General features: G+C 46.4%; 1 pseudogene; it reads left to right on the top strand.

The window, feature by feature from the left end:
* Nucleotides 1–281: 281 nt before the first annotated feature.
* LOC131408129 (calcitonin gene-related peptide 2-like) lies at nucleotides 282–3,482 on the top strand (annotated as a pseudogene).
* The last annotated feature ends 1,600 nt before the right edge of the window (nucleotides 3,483–5,082 follow it).

Here is a 5,082-nt window from a genome sequence, read left to right as displayed (position 1 = left end):
GTGAGAGTGGGTATGGTGGGGTGTGGGGAGGTGGCACTTACCCTCCCCATGCAATTTCACTCTAGGATCACTACTCTAGCTTTGTTGACCAATGCATGCTAGATGCTCACCAGACCCACCAGCAGTCACTGACAAGGAAACAATAGTGAAGGGAAATGAAGTGGCCAGGCTGGAGCCAGGGGGTCACAAGCAGAGGCAGGACCGGAGCCCAGGTCTGTGGGCTCAGAGGACTTCCAACTGGCGCAGGTGGTGATGTCATTCTTCCCTCGCAGAGAGGCATCATGGGCTTCTGGAAGTTCTCCTCCTTTCTGCCTCTCAGCATCTTGGTCTTATACCAGGCAGGCATCCTCCAGGCAGCACCACTCAGTTAAGACAGCCCTGCCAGGAGCGCAGTCCCCTCCCACTGTCCCTGACATCACACAATGCTGTGCTCTGAATGTTCAACAACCACCTCTAAGGGGGAAATGTATATATGTAAATGTAATGTTTGTAAATGTAAATATAAGTTTATTATAAAGTTTTTATGATTTAAAGATGTGTAACACAATTTACAGATAGAAATAAGATATACAATACTCTTTATTGTAAAATTTATGTAGCTCATTGAGCCTCACAGAATGTTTTCATTGCTTTTTACCAAACATTTCCATCTGTAGCAAACTTATTTATCTAATTCAACCATAATTTGAGAAATAAATTGCATCCTAATCTGCTAACTACTTTGCCAATAAATTTATTGTTATTAAATCTGGTATGTGATCCGTTAATCTAAAGTCATCCTCATACAATTTATATTTATTAAACTTGACCTTTTTTCAGATTCAAACTAATTGTAAGTTTTACCATGTAATTTTTAATAATGGCTGTATTTAAAACTAAGCTCATAAAATTCCTGAAAATCTAACCATCAGCTTTCACAAGCCTGTAGGATCCAGTTCCAGCAAAGCTCTTCTTCCAGGTCACTCCAGTGCCTGGCTCCTGGTGAAGCAGCGTTTTTGGAAGGACACTGGGCTCATGCCCTGTCCACTGGGAGTTGGGGAGGCCACATTCTCAAGAGAAGTTGCAAAAACCAGGAAGCCTGGCTGCTTCTCCTGGGGATGGGGCAGGCAGGAGCTGTGAGCCTGTATTGGGTGTGCTTCTGCTCCCCAGGTCTGCCTTGGAGAGCCACCCAGACCCCGCTATACTCCCTGAGGAGGAATCAGGACTCTTACTGGCTGCGCTGGTGAAGGACTATGTGCAGATGAGACCAGGGAGCAGGAGACAGAGGGCCCCAGGTGAGGCTCCCCGCCCCGCCCAGCACAGGCATCCCCTCCCTCCTGTCATGCCCAAGAAGGCATATCCCAAGAGGTAGGAGAGAACACAGCTGGACGGGAGGCCAGCAGGCTGTCCGTTCACCCCAGCTTGGGGCCCAGCTGTTCTCAGGCTCCACTGAAGACAGAGGTCAGGTGGAGAGACTATGGTTAGACCACATGTAAAAAGATCCATTTCTGAAAGCAGTTGGGGAAGGTGTGGAATCCCTCACTCTGGGAACTGCTTTGGCATTACTGAGGACACCTCCCAGCACTGGAGAAGTGAGGACTGGTAAGTGTGAAGCCAGCAGATGGACCCCACATATCTCAGGAGATTCTGGAAATTAGGCTCCTCCTAGTTAAGCTGCATATGATATTCTTTCTCACCTGCAAGGCGTCTTCATTGCACATTTTCAAGGTGAAGCCAGAGGCCTTGCAGAGGGTGGCATCGGGTAGAGCAGTGTCTGAGGTACGTCTGGGGTCTTGAGATGTGTGGGATCTGTGGAGATGTGCCTGTTGTCAGGGGCCAGACACCCTTCCCAGCACCACCTCCCTGTGCACCCTGAGCTTGGAAACTCTCCAGCCCCGGGCCTGGCCCCAGCATTGCCCGGGTAGAGGCACGTGTTGCACCTGCATCCACCCTGAGACCCTCTGCAGAGCACGAAGGACTGAGCAGTTTGTGGAAGGCCAGAAAAGGCCCCAGCTTCTCCACCACAGCCCTTCCCCACACCGCTCTGGCTCAGCGAACCTCTGAGTTCTCCTAACAGACGATGTGTGAGCTGCCCTCCTGCCTGCCCCTCCTGCCCCCACTCAAATTGACCCCTCGCTGGTCTAACCTTCTGTGTGACAGCCATGGGGCAGACCCAGTGCATGGTACCATCTGGCATGTCTTTTCCCTGCAGCCTGGACAACCCCAGAGCTAAGCAGTGTGGTAATCTGAGTACCTGTGTGCTGGGCACATACACACAGGACCTCAACAAGTTTCATATGTTCCCCTACTACAATTGGGGTCAGAGTGTGAATCAAGAAAAGGGTCATCTCTAAATGCTTGGAGAGAGACCATGGCCCTCATATTGGCATGCCCCAGGATGCGTACTAAGCTGTCCCTCTCTTTTCTAATTTCCTTTCTTGCTTCCTTCCTATAACTTGATGCATATGGTCCTCTCTGCCTGTTCTTTGGGCTGGTATCAGTGGGTTTCTTTGTGGCAGTGGATGTCTGGAACCTCAGATAGAAGGAGAGAGAGCAGGACCTAGAGTCCAGAAGAGAATCACCCAGGAAGAGATCAGGGGGCCCGGGGGCAGCCCTATGAGTCCCTGAAGATTTCATAGCAGAGCTTCTCAGTCCTGCTTCTCAATGTGCTTGTCATTGGGGAACAAAAGTATATTTCTACAAAGACTGAGCAGTGGTGGTTATTGCTGTGGCCCAGGTCCCAGGCTTCATGGATTCTTAGAAGTAGCCTTAGCCCAGCTAAGGCTAAGTACCCTTAGCTGGACTCAGGGCATGGTGGGTGGTCCCTGTGACCAACCTCAAGTAGCAAGAACAGGAGTCCTGAGGAGGCTATAAGCACCTCCATGACTTGATGCTGCCAACTCTGTTTCTCTTCCAGGTAAGACAGGCAATTTTCCTTTTCCTAAGGAGTGCTTGGCACCCATGAATGGGATGTAGCTTTTAGACAGTCCTTAAGAATGGGGTTGGGTGTGGCATCATAATTCTTTCCAGTCTCATAAGCCTTGGTTGATTTTTAATTTATTTATACAGGAAAGATTGGCTCTTACAGCTCTGTGTCCCATGGACAGTCACCCAGAGTCACCTTTAGGTTTTATCACACCTCTAGGTATGTCTATGGGGAGTGATCATGGCATTTTCCCTCCCAGCCTATGATTTTCTCTTCTGGTAACTGTGTGTAGGAGAAACACGTAAGGTTCATTGGTGCCTCTCGGAGCAGTAATTGTACCACAAAGGTCCCATAGGGCAGGCTCCTGCCCTCAGCCTCTCACTGACAGGCCTTCTTTTTTCCTCCATCCTGCAAATCACATCCCTGCTCCGAAGGGATCCTGCAACACTGTCACCTGCATGATCCATCGGCTGGAAAGCTTGCTGAGCAGATCTGGGGTGTGTTGAAGAGCGACTTCATGCCCACTGACGTGGGCCCTGAATCCTATGGCCGACACCGCAGGGACCTTCAGGCCTGAGCAGTGAAATGACTCCAGAAGAAGGTGACCGCCCTTGTACTGTCGGATGGGAGGATGTCATGGTATTGCAGTGCTGTCCACACTCTAACCCTTTCTGGGCCCATATGGGTAAAAAAATCCACAGGAGAAGGTGCCCACTGCACTGTATGGAGAAAGAATGGAGAGTCCAAATAGCTGAAACTACTAGAATTTGGGTTCAATTCTTTGTTTTTCTAGTGTTTCCCTGTGACACTGAGATCATCTGCCAGGAAATATATATCCTGTTTATTTAAAATACTGTTCCCTGCAATTATAATTGTGATTATTCTAGCATTTGAGTTTGAAAGGCAGTGACACTATCCTTTTGGAATATACACTACAGTGTCATGTTCATCTGATTTCAGAGCATACACTTGGGTTCAAGTACTGTGTTTGTCCTCTACTAGCTATATGGCCATGGGCCAGACACTCTCTCTGAACCTCAGTTTCCCCATCTGTAAATTGAAGACAACAATAGTATTTATCTGCTAGCATTAATATAAGGAGCAAATGAGATGATACATAACAAGAGCCTCATGATTAATAAGTAACTAAATTGTAGCTATTATTTTTTTTCTCCTAGATCACCATGAAGCTGAACTCTACTTCCTTTAATCTGTAGTGAGAGCAACTTGTAGGACAGGGAGCGTGGAAGACACACCTATATGCATGCTTCTAGATACTGAAATCACTCTTTTTTGTTTGAAATAAACTAAAGCTAAATACAGAATAAACTCATTGCAGTTACCTAGTGTGCATCTTTTTATATTGGACTTGTCTTCAGTGTGATAGCATGTCTCATTGGCTTATCTGGTAGCAAATCTGGGCTCCATCAACCAGCGTGTTGATTATATAATATAAAATTATACATATGAATTATATTTGCATGAGTTTTACCAAAGATATATCATAAAACCTATGTAACCATCACCACAATAAAGGTACAGAATATTTCCATCATCCCAGAATGTTCCTCACGCTGCTTTGAAGTCAATCTTCCCCAAACCCCTGCCCCACACAGTTACTTATGTGATTTCTATCATTATGGATCATTTTTCCATTAGATGGTATGCACTCTTTTACCTAGCTTCTTTCACTCAGCATAATGTTTGGGAGATTTACTTATATTGTTGCATATATCTGTATATAATTATTTGGGGGATTCACTAGGTATTAATTCTCAAGAATTGGGGAGAAAGAGTTAAGTAGTATTGCACTGTATACCAAAATTTGTAGGATGGGCACAGTTTTGGTTATTATGTATGAAATTCTTATGAACATTCATGTACAAGTATTTCTGTGAACAGTTGAAGCCATTTCTCTTGGATAAATAGCTAGAAATTGTGTGGTGAATATATGTATAACTAAATTGACTATGCCAATTTACAAATGGCTCTGCCATTTTACACTAGCAGAAGTGTATTGTGTTGGGCCGGCCCTGTGGCTTAGCGGTTAAGTGCGTGCAGTCCGCTACTGGCAGCCCAGGTCCAGATCCCCAACGTGCACCGACACACCACTTCTCCGGCCATGCTGAGGCCGCGTCCCACATACAGCAACTAGAAGGATGTGCAACTATGACATA

This window comes from Diceros bicornis, chromosome 7 (assembly GCF_020826845.1).
Source record: "Diceros bicornis minor isolate mBicDic1 chromosome 7, mDicBic1.mat.cur, whole genome shotgun sequence".
In the NCBI taxonomy this organism is placed as follows: Eukaryota; Metazoa; Chordata; class Mammalia; order Perissodactyla; family Rhinocerotidae; genus Diceros; species Diceros bicornis.
This window is presented reverse-complemented; position numbering and strand designations above follow the sequence as displayed.